Source organism: Chiloscyllium plagiosum, unplaced genomic scaffold (genome assembly GCF_037043375.1).
Source record: "Chiloscyllium plagiosum isolate Xiang-an unplaced genomic scaffold, Cpla_swu_hap1 HiC_scaffold_9, whole genome shotgun sequence".
NCBI lineage: Eukaryota > Metazoa > Chordata > Chondrichthyes > Orectolobiformes > Hemiscylliidae > Chiloscyllium > Chiloscyllium plagiosum.
In genome coordinates, this window is record NW_028270147.1 from 120914657 (window position 1) to 120927183 (window position 12527).

General features: G+C 45.9%; 1 long non-coding RNA gene across 1 annotated transcript; it reads left to right on the forward strand.

The window, feature by feature from the left end:
- Window positions 1–428: 428 nt before the first annotated feature.
- On the forward strand, window positions 429–11718 carry LOC148149295 (uncharacterized). Its single transcript, XR_015758088.1, has 2 exons — window positions 429–1160; window positions 10852–11718. It is a non-coding gene; the product is annotated as an uncharacterized LOC148149295 (long non-coding RNA).
- Window positions 11719–12527: the final 809 nt, after the last annotated feature.

Consider the following 12527-nt stretch of genomic DNA (forward strand, 5'->3'; position numbering starts at 1 on the left):
AGACAGTGAGAAAGAGAGAGAGAGAGAAAAGGAAGTGTGAGGGGCTGACGTGGCTCTCTCTGCCTGATGCCATTTACATACTGAGGAACACCCAGTCAGACTCTCACAGACTGCAGCTTTATAAAGCAGAGCCCAGTGAAGGGAGAGTTTATCAGGAACCAGACACAGGGACAGGAGCACACACCATGATTTCACACATCCAGCTGATCTGGCCCCTGGCATTCTGTGTCGCAGGTACAAATCTCTCTCCTTCCACCTTGAATCTTTAGCTGTTCTGTATTTCACTCCAATTCCACTGACTTGTGATTGAAGGGAAAATGCTGAAACCAGAGGAATGCTCAGTGTCTCCAACAATCTCTCATTTGACAGGCTCTTTCTGTGACAGTTCTGACTTCACTGTGTTTCTCTCTGACCCCTCAGGTATCAGTGGGGACATCACCATGACTCAGTCTCCCCCGGTGCTGTCAGTGGGACTGGGCCAGACTGCAACCATCACCTGTACGGCCAGTCAAAGCATTAGCAGCAACCTTGCTTGGTACCAGCAGCGAGAAGGTCAGAAACCCTCTCTCCTGATCTATGCTGCAACAAATCGATTCACAGGAGTCTCCGATCGATTCACCGGCAAGGGCTCAGGGACCAGTTTCACCCTGACAATCAACAACGTTCAGAATGAGGATGTCGCTGACTATTACTGTATGCAGAAGAGCAGCTCCCCCTACACAGTGTTACAGAGCCATACAAAAACCTCAATAGGCACAGTCCCACTGCCTGTCCTGACACATCCAATTACATATAAATGTAAATGAACAAACTAACCCATGCTGGATTGTCACTGTCCACTACACACTCCAGTCTCTGTGGTGTCCACCATTTACTGAAGGCCTCAAGTTCCCCTCTTACACTCCATCGCCACACGTGAAGAACAGCTGCAAAACTTAACATTGAAAAATACATTTGACAAACCGCCCGAGCCCAGCTGGACACAACCCAGAGAGACAGAGACAGAAAGACACATGAATGAGGGAGAGAGAAAGAGAGTGAGAGGGAGAGTGTGAGAGTGAGTGAGAAAGGGAAGCAAAGAGCAGAGATTTTTGTTCACCCTCTGCACTGGGAGCTCTCACTGTGGCTTACGTTCGGGAAAGGAACCAAGCTCCGACTGAGTAAGTAAACCTCAATCCTCTGTTATTAACCCTGTCAATACTGAAACACACTTTCTAAAACACAAATGCTGAATTGTTGAAGATATTAGTGAGAAGCTGCAGTGAATGAAATAGTTGATGAAGGAGCACTGTGTCTAACAGGGTGTCCCTTTAAGCAGCAAGATATAAGTCAATTAGTTTCACTCACCGTGTGGAGGAGCTCTGTCCATTTGCAGCCTGTGGTCCCATTCCTGCAGCATGGAGTGAAATCAGTGAATAGCCTCCTGCCAGTCTCAGTGTGTCGGACATGGGCAGAGTTTGATGTGAGCTCTGGCTCCCTGTCCCAGTCTCTGATCTCACTGACCTCAGCAGCAGCAGCAGCAGCAGCAGCAGCAGCACAGTGAGACACCGAGCTCCCACCTCCCCCAGCTTTAACTCTGCTCAATCACACAATCACAGAGTTGTTACAGTGCACACAGAGGCCGTTCTGCCCATCCTGTCTGGGCCGGCTCTCCGAATGAGCAATTCACTGAGTGTCATTCTCCTGCCTTCTCCCTGTCACCCTGCATATTGTTCCATTTCGAATAACAGTCTCATTCCCTTTGGAATGTTTCAATTGAAGCTGCCTCCACCACACTCTCAGACAGTGCAGTCCACACCTTAACCACTCACTGGCTGAAAATGTTTTTCCTCATCTCACCTTTGATTCTCTCACTAATTACTTTAAATCTGTGCCCTCTCCTTCTCAATACTTTCATGAGTGGGAACAGTTTTTCCCTATTTCCTCTGGCCAGACACCTCCTGATTTTGAATTCCTCAAACAAATTTCCTCTCAGCCTTCACTTCTCCAAGGAAGACAGTCCAAACTTCTCCAAAGTTTGTTCACAACTGACATTCCTCATCCCTGAACCTTCTATGGGAAATTTTTTACCCCATCTCCAAAATATTCACATCCTTCATGAATTATTCCCCTTATCTATTCCCGTAGTCCCATTTGCTTGCATTTAGCTAATTTCCCCCATACCGTTCCTGTCCATGTACCTGTTCAAATGTCTTTTAAATGTTGTTATCATACTCACCTCTACGACTTCCTCTGGCAGCTCATTCAATACACGCACCACCCTCTATGTGAACGAGATGCACCTTAGGTCCCTTTTGAATCTTTTCCCTCTTGCTTTAAACCTCTGCTGTTTAGTTTTGGACTCCCTTACTCTGGGGAATAAACCTGAGCTAGCCATCTTATCTATGCCCATTATCATTTATAAACCTCTAAAATGTCACCCAGCAATCTCTGACCTTCCAAGGGAAATAGCCCAGGCCTAACCAGCCTCTCCTTATAACTCAAACCCTCCAGTCTCGGTGACATCCTTGTCATCCTTTTTACACCCTTTCCAATTTAATGACATCCTTCCAATAGCAGCGTGACTGGGAATGGGCCTGATCAATACCTTGGAGAATCGTAACAACTCCCACACGTAATGCTCTGACCGATAGAAGCAATTGTACCAAATGCTTTCTTCACCACCCTGTCTCCATGTGACACCAGTTTCAATCCTCTATGTGCCTCCACCCCTTGGTCTCCCTGTTTGACAACACTCCCCATGGCGCCACAATTAACTGTGTTAGCCCTGGCCTGGTTTTTGTACCAAAATGTAACACCTCCTTATTATCTCAATGTGTAATGTAAATGTACTCTCAAATAGCCTTCTTCACTGTCCATGAAACTACCAATGTTAGTGTCATCTGCAAACTCACAAACCATGGCCACTATATTCTCATTCAATTTGTTTCTATAAATGACAAACAATGATGAACCCAGAACCAATCCTTTTGCCACATCGCTGGTCACAGGCTTCCAGTCTGAACAACCATTATCTACCACCACTCTCTGTCTCCAACCATTAAGCCAACTTTGTATCAGTTAGCTTCCCTGGATCCAACTTGATCGAACTTACTAACCAGTTGTCCATGCAGCACCTTGTCAAAGGTCTTGCTAAAGTCCATGTAGACAATGTCTACCACTCTGCCCTCAGCTATCTTCTTGGTCACGTCTTCAAAAAACTCAATCAAATTTGTGAGACATGTTTTCCCCCTGACAAAGTCATGTGGACTATCCTTAATCAATCCTTGTCTTTCCAAATGCATTTAGATCCTGAGTGTCAAAATCCCCTCCAACAACTTACCGCTATCAGACTCACCGGTCTATAATTCCCAGGATATTCCTTGCAGACCTTCCGAAATATCAGCACAAAATTAGCCAAGCTCCAGTCTTCCAGCACATCACCCGTGGCTGTTGATGATACAAACATCTCACCAAGGGGTGTCAAAGTCTCTTCCCAAGCTTCCCACAAAGTACTGGGATGGAGCTGATCAGCTCCTGGGGATTTATCTACCTTTATGAGTTTAAAGAACAGATTACAGCATCTGTAATATGGACTCTTCTCAAGACATCAACATTTATTTCCCGAATTTCCTTCACTTCGATGTCCTTCTCAACCATAAATACTGCGGCAAAATATTAGATTGGTAACTCATTCATATTCTGTTTTAAAATAAAATATGAAAATTCTAAGAGTGAGACATTTGGAGGTGACCCATGGGATATGATCCATGGTCATGACTTTACTCTGGATTGTCCTTTGTCCTTTTCCACTGTCTCCCTAATCCTTGTGATACAATTCCCTAAATGTCCTCCCACTGATACTTGATCTACATTGGCCTCCTCATTCCCAAGATCCAGGTCTGGCAGAGTTTCCTTTCTGATTGGAATGGGAACACATGGTTGGAGAAAATTCACCCGAGCACACTCTCACAACTCTGGCCCCTCTCTGCCCTTCACACTGCTCCGATTTCATTCTATATTCTGATAATTAAAGTTACCCAAATGTGTGCTGTGAATTTCTTGCAGATTTCTCCCTCTACATCCTTCCCTCTAGTTGGTGACCGACAGACTGCACTGAACAACCTGATTGCACCTTTTTTGTTCCTTATCTCAAACCAAATCCATTCTGCCCTTGACCCCTCTGGGACATCCTCTTTCTCCAGCTCTGCACCGATCTTAACCAATCCCACACCTTCTTCCCCTTTTCCTATCTTTATTGAACACCTTGTATCCAGGAATATTTAACACCCAGTCCTGTCCTCATTTGAGCCTCATCTGTAAGAGCAACAACACCAGATTTCCACTTGGTAATATGCGTCTGTAACTCCCCAATCTTACTCCCCATACTCCACGCAGGCCCATACATGCACACAGTCAGTTGGATGGAGAAATTATTACTCTCTCCCTCACTGTGACCCAGCCAAATAAGTTACTATTCCTTACTTAAGAGTATCTATCTCTTCCATGATTCTGTTTTCCTTGGTGTTCCTCCCTGATATTTCCTCCTGGTTCCCACAGTCCCCCTTCCATGTTCATTTAAACCCTCTCGAACAGCACCAGCAAATCACCCCACAAGGAGCTCAGTTCTGTTCAGGAGCAACCCATCTGGTCTATAGAGGTCACATCTCCCACAAAGTCAGTCCCAATGCCCCAAGAATCTCAAACGCTCCCTCCTGGACCATCTTTCCAGCCTCAGATACACCCTGCCTTATCCTTCTGTTCCTATCCTCACTTGCATTGGTCACTGGGAGTAGTCCAGAGATTCACAATTTTGAGCTGCTGTTGCTAATTGCCTCCAGAGCTCCCTAAATTCTGACTGCAGGAACATATCCCCTTTCTCCCTCTGTCACTGGGACCACAACTGCTGCCTGTTCCCCCTCTCCCCTCAGGGTGGGAGACAACACACCATCCTGGAATCCCATCTGCAGCTGCAGAAACACCTACCGATTGCCCTCACTCTCGAATCTCCTCTCACTATCTCTCTTCCAGTCTTCCTTGTGCCTCCCTGTACAGCTGAGTCCCCGTGGTGCCATGGACTTGGCTCTGGCTGCACTCCCCAGATGAACCATCATTCTCATCAGGATTCCAAACTGAATCCTGGTTGGAGAGTGGGATGCACTCAGGGGATTCCTGTACTAGCGGCATAGTCCTGTTGGACTGTCTGCTGCTCCCCCATTCCCTCTCTCCCTGCATACTCTGAAGCTGCAGAGTGACCACATCTAGAAACGTGCTCTCCACAGAGCTCTCTGCCTCAGAGATGCTCCACACTGACACCAGCTGTTGCTCAAGCTCCAAAACCCAGAGCTCCAACTGCTGTCACTGACCACACTTCCTGTATTCATGGTATTCCAGGAGCTGGGAAGCATCCTGAAGTTCCCACATGGAATAGGGTGCACACTCTCACCACTCCCTGGTTATCCCTTGATAAAGTTCTGATGACAAACAGCTCCAGCTGGGCTCAAATCCAGGCCTTTCAGTGTTCCAGGGTTTGGCAGAGTCTGTTCAAAAGACAATATGATAACAGAGCAGAATTAGGCCATTCGGCCCATCAAGACTGCTGTGCCGTTTGGGCATGGCTGCTGTGTTTCTCACGAACATTCTCCTGCCTTCTTCCCATTATGTTTGATCGCCTTCCCAATCAGGAACCTATCAATGTCCGTCCGAAACACACTCAATGCCTTCACCTCCACAGCATGGGTTCCACAGATTAACCAACCTCTGGCAGAAGAAATTCCTCCTCATCTCAGTCCTAATGGATTATCCCTAAAGTCTGTGGCTGTGCCCTCTGGTCCATGTTTCTCTTACTGGTGGAAACATCTCATCCCCGCCCACTCTATCCAGGCCTCTCAGTATTCTGTAAGTTTCAATGTCATCTCCGCATATCCTTAAGAACTCTATCAAGTACACATCCACAGTCCTCAATCTCTCCTCAACAGACCAGGCTGTCACCCCCAGGGTCATTCTCATAAACCTCCTCTGGATCTCCCCCCAATGCAAGCACATCCCTCCTTAGATACAGGTCCCAAAACTGTTCACAATATTCCAAATGCAGTCTGGCCACAGTCTCATACAACCTCAGTAGTACACACCTGCTCTTGTATTCTAACTCAGTTGAAATGAATGCTAACATTGCATTTGTCTTCCTAATTGCCAACTGAACCTACATATTAACCTTAAGTGAAATCTGAAAGAGGACTCCTAAGTCCCTTTATCTGTCACTTCTTTGCCCATTCTCTGAGCCTTTCCAAGTCCTTCTGCAGCCTCCCTGCTTCCTCAATTCTCCCTGCCCCTCCCCTCATCTTTGTGTCATCAGCTAATTTAGGAACAATGCCCTCAGTTCCTTTTCCCAGATCGTTAATATATAATTAATTGTTACATGAATAGCTGAGGTCCCAACACTGCCCCCTGCTGAACTGCACGAGGCACCAGCTGCCATCCTGCAAAAGATCCATTTATTTCCACTCTCTGTCCATGTCAGTACTGGGTTCCAAACCCCATGGACTCTTATGTTATTTAGCAGCCTCCTGTGTGGCAACTTGTCAAAGGTCTTCTGGAACCCCAACCAGATCATGTCCATTGGCTCTCCTTTGTCTAACTTGCTCATTTATATTATTTCATATAATTCCCAGCTTCTCCTTCTCGAACTGCAGGGTGAATTGTATCACATTATTAGATTACTTTACAGTGTGGAAACAGGCCCTTCGGCCCAACAAGTCCACACCGACCCGCCGAAACGCAAACCACCCATACCCCTACATTTACCCCTTACCTAACACTACGGACAATTTAACATGGCCAATTCACCTAACCTGCACATCTTTGGACTGTGGGAGGAAACCGGAGCACCCGGAGAAAACCCACGCAGACACGGGGAGAATGTGCAAACTCCACACAGTCAGTCGCCTGAGGTGGGAATTGAACCCGGGTCTCTTGCGCTGCGAGGCAGCAGTGCTAACCACTGTGCCACCGTGCCGCCCACAGGGTTCACTCCTCAGGGTTCACTCACCTTCAGCTCCCCAATCAGGGCTGCCTCATTACATATCACCGAATCTGGAATTACCTGTTTCCTAGTGGGTCTACCACAAACTGTTCCAAAAAAAATCATCTCGCAGACATTCCATGAATTCCTTTCCTTGAGATCCATTCCCAACCTGAATTTCCCAGTCCACCTGCATATTGCAGTCCCCATGATTATTGTAATAATCCCTTTCTTACATGCGTTTTCTATCTCCTGATTTATTTTCTGCTCCACATCCCAACTACTGAGAGGAGACTTGTACATAATTCCCATCAAGCCCTTTGCTATTTTGTGGGTCCTTAAGTTGACTCACACAGATTCTATGCTTTCCAACTCCATATTTCCGCTTGCTGTCAATGTAATTTCAGTTCTTCCTGACAGGGTAAACCTGCTCCTCCCACACACACCCCCACCACCCTCACACCTCTACCCATCATTAGAAACATAGAAAATAGCTGCAGGAATAGGCCACTCAGCCCTCTGACTCTGCACCACCGTTCAATATGATCATGGCTGATTACGCAATCTATTATCCCATTCCCACTCCACCCCCATATCCCTTGATTCCACAGGTTCACAACATCGGAATAACTTAACCCTTAATCTTCGACTGTGACCCCTAGTTTTGGATTTTCCTAATATCAAGAACATTCTTCCAGCATCAAGCCTGTCAAATCCCATCAGGATTTTATATGTTTCTGTGAGATTCCTCTCATTCTTCTAAATCCCAGTGAGTACAAGCCCAGTTGATCCAGTCTTTCCTCATATGTCAGTCCTGCCCTCCCGGGAATCAGTCTGGAGAACCTTCGCTGGACTCCCTCAATAGCAAGAATGTCCTTCCTCAGACTAGGAGACCAAATCTGCACACAATACTCAAGCTGAGGCCTTAATTCTGCAAGACATCCTTACTCCAATACACAAATCGTCTTATGGTGAAGGCCAGCATGCCATTAGCTTTCCTCACTGCCTGCTGCACCTGCATGCCCCCTTTCAGTTACTGTTCCACCATGACACCCAACTCTCATTGCACCTCACCTTTTCCTAAACTTTCACCATTCACTAATAATCTGACTTCCTGTTTTTCCACCAAAGTGGATAATCTCACATTTACCCAAATTATATTGCTTTTGCCAAGTATTTGTCCACTCAGCCAGCCTGTCCAAGTCACTCTGCAGCCTCTTAGCATCCTCCTCACAGCACACATTGCCACCCAGCTGAGTGTCATCTGCAAATTTGGAGGGATTGCATTCAATTCCTTTGTCCATATCATTTATGTATATTGTGAACAGCTGGGGTCCCAGCACTGAACCCTGCGGTACCCCACTCATCACTGCCTGCCACTCTGAAAGGGACCCATTTATTCCAACTCTCTGCTTTCTATCTGCCAACGAGTTCTCTCTCCATGTCAATACATTACCTCCAATACCATGAGGTTTAATTTTGCTCACTAATCTCTTGTATGGGACCTTGTCAAAAGCCTTTTGAAAGTCCAGAACACAACATCTACTGGGTCCTGAGGGAGGGTCACTCAATCTGAAATGTTAACTTCGATTGCTGTCCACAGATTCTGCCAGACCTGCTGAACTGTTTCGTCAATTTTTGTTGTCCACTGATTCAGCCTTGTCCATTCTCCACTGATCACATCCTCAAAACCTTCCAGAAGATGTGTCAGGCCTGATTTCCCTTCAGTAAATCCATGCTGACTTGGACCAATCCTGTCACTGCTTTCCAAAAGCTCGGTAACTGTATCTTTAATAACTGACTCCAGCGTTTTCCTCATGTATAATTCCTCATTTTCACTCTCCCTCCTTTTATTAAAAAGTGGGGTTACACTGGATACTGTCCAGTCCACTGGAACTCTGTCAGAGTCGACAGAATGTTGGAAAATGATCAACAATGTGTCCACTATTTCTACACCCACTTTCTTAAATACTCTGATGAATTGCTGGCCCCTGGGGACTTACAAGTTTTGATACCATCAATCTCCCCAAAACCATTTCCTGACTAACAAGGATTACCTTCAGTTCCTCCTTCACACTTGACCCTCTATCCCCCTGCATTTCCTTTCAATAGGATGTGTATCCTTGGATATTTAGTTCCCAGCCCTGATCCCCTTGCAGCCACGTCCCTGCACTACAGGCTCATTTACCTTGTTTCATATACTCGATACATCGAAGTACAACACCCTCAGTCATGCACTGACTGCCTCCTTCTCATAGTTATCTGCTTTAGAAATCACAGAATCCCTACAGTGTGGAAGCAGGCCATTCAGCCCAGACTGACCCTCCAAAAAGCATCCCACCCACCCTACAATTCCCATGGATAATCCTCCTAACCTACACTTCTTTGTGACAATGGGAGGAAACCCAAGTGGACACGTGGAGAATGTGTCAATCCCACACAGACAGTCAGTTGGAATTGAGTCTGTGTCTCCGGAGCTGTGAGACAGCAGTGCTAACCACTGATCCACCATTCCACCCTACGGTGCCTCAAGTTCGATTCTTGATCCTTTCCGTACTCTCAATCCTATTACTTGGTCTGGATACTTTAATAACTTCTCCTGAGTCCCTACCTTCTTTAATTAGTTTAAACTCCTCACAAACTTGATTTCCCTTGGTTTATGTGGTACCATTTTGTCTACATTAATCTGAATGCTTCATGTGTTAAGAGACAAAACCTTTAAGCTTGTTCTATATTGAGCTTCCCTGCACTTTTAAGTTTCCTCAGTACAATATGACATTCACAATACTCTGTCCCTTTCCTTTTTATTTTCTAGTAACATTCAATTCCATCACTAACCAGTATTCCTCACTTCTCCTTTAACTTTCATTTCCTCATTTTCCATCCACTTTCTCTTTGAATCATATTCAGGCTGTTACTTATTCCTGAACAAACATCATTCAAAAATGTTCCTTGGTTCATTGTTGCTTGTGGGATCTTGTGTACAATCTGGCTTCCACATTTCCTACATTACAACAGTGACCCCATTTCAAACAAGTCCCACATGGTCCGCAAATGTCTTTGGGACAGCATGGATCTTTCTTTTCATTGGATGAACTGGGAGTCTTTCAGATGTGAAAGATGCTGTTTCAATATTGCACAGTTCTCCTCCTGAACTACAGTTACTGCTATGTATGTCCCTCTCTTTTGTGAAAACAGACCAAAAGTTTTCATGAGGAACCATTGCTCCATCTTCCACCACTGCACACAAGTTCCCTTCCTGCTCTCGAATGGGCCTCATACATTCCTTCATTCTCTTGTTCTTTCTGTGATTATAAAACATCACTGGGATTTCCCTGACTTCATTTGGACACATTTCATCCTGTCAGCTCTTTGCTTTCCTCAGGTCCTGGTAAATTTCACCCTTGCATTTTGTCTTTCAGCCCACTTTGACCCAATCCCTGCCCAGTTTAGTAAAATGGATTTGTTCCCAAATGAAAACTTTTACACTTGCTCCATGGTTCTCCATTTCCATCCCTCCTCTCAATCTCACTGAGTTCCGATCACTGTCACTGAAATACTCCCCCATTGATAGCCCTTCCAGCTGCCCACATTCATTCCCTAAAGAATGATCCAAAACTGCCCCTTCTTTTTCACCATCACCATCTCAGGGGCAATTAGGAATGGGCAATAAATTCTCGCCCTGTCAGTGACAGTCACATCCCAAGAAGCAATTTTAAAAGGCCCTGTCCTTTTATGGGGTCTGTTAGGTATTGAATACAAATGTTCAAATGGATTGTTTTGCCAGTGAATGTTCAGAGTTGAAATCCCTTTGAATGGCAGAGATTAAAATTGTTTGTCTTGTCTTTCAGGCCGTGAAAATTCTCAGCCCAAGCTGACCCTGCTGCCCCCCTCCCCAGAGCAGGTCAATGCCAAGGGCACTGCCACCCTGGTGTGCCTTGCCAATCACTTCTATCCCGATGAGCTGGGGGTGCAGTGGAAGAAGGATGGTGCAGTCATTTCGGACGGGGTTCAGACCAGCAACTACCTGCGAGCTTCGGGCAGCACCTACAGTGTCAGCAGCCTGCTGACCCTCTCTGGGTCTGACTGGGAGTCCAACGCTCGCTTCTCCTGTGCCCTCACCCACGTGACCCTCCCCTCTCCCCTCAGCAAGAGCATCAGGAGATCAGAATGTGTGTAGAGTGTTCAAGACAGTCCACAGAGGAGACACAACTTTAAATAGAACAGGGCTGAGCTGGCAGGACAAAGGTCATGGTCAGCACTGAATTTCAACTCTCTTCCTTCTTGGGATTGGCTCGGTGACATTTCTGAGGTTCAAGGGTTCATTGGGATCATCAAAAGGAAGCTTTACTCTGTATGAAACCCCGTGCTGACCCTGTCCTGGGAGTGTTTTATGGGGACAGTGATGACTTGTGATGCCAAGTAAAACCTCTCGAAGATGCTGAAAACTGTCAGCTGTACAAAACAATGTGAACCTCTGAAATCTCTGCTTCAGTAAACCAGATCTCCTTCCTGCTCAGCCGCCAGTTCGAATTTAAGCTTCTGTCACTACTTAAAGGGACAGGATTCTTATGTCATTGAGAAAATCTCCACAAGTGTTTTCCTCAAGCTCCATTTTGGCTGTGAATTTGTGCAGCTTCCTCTGTCTGGGCTGTTAATTGAAGTCTGTTTTCTGTCAATGTAAATCTGCAAAAAGGAATAAAGATCAAGAAGATTCAGTCTCTGTCTCGTGTGTGCTTTGGAAATGGCCAGAGCTACTGGGAACCCTGCATTGATGAATATGATCAGCAGCATCTTGTTACTCAGAATAACAATTTCACAGGTTTTGGGAAATAAATATTACTTAAATTAGACTTGGGTTTTCTTTACTCTTAAAGTGCGATGGAATGGTCCCGTGTGTCCCTGGAGTCAGATTGAGAATGTTAAATCTGGGGAGTCTGGGAGTCACGGCTGGGGAAGGCAGTCAATGATAAACTGGTTCCACCTTCTGCTGTCATATTCTGTAACCCCTGGGCCATCTCAGTGAGAGACATCCAGGGCTCAGGATGGATTCCAGAGCAGCTCATTGACCTGACTGTTGTGTTCCTTAGTCCACATGTGACTCCAATAATCTCACTCGAGGACTTTAGTATCAGTGGGAATCAATGGGGCTGAAATCTTATCCAAACAGACCCTCACACAGCGGGGAGGCTGCTGGTGGCTCAGAAACCCCTTGGATTCAGTCCCAGATTCCACTGTGGCTCTTTCATTCAAACACTGCATTAGCACACTGACACCACATTCAGAGGGCAATCCTGAGATGGGGCAAGTTTGGTTCTTGATTGTGGGGAAATGGGGGCTGGGTGTGAAATGTCCAGTCTGAAGCTGGTGGGGTACTTTATAATGAAGAATAGAAACTGATGTCAGAATAAAGTCAGGTGTTGATGGGAGTGAGGAATATCTCAGTGATCTGTCTCCAGAATCCACACACGACACACATCCTTCTGTCAGACCCTGAAGGCGGAGAAACTGCTCCTTGACACCCTAT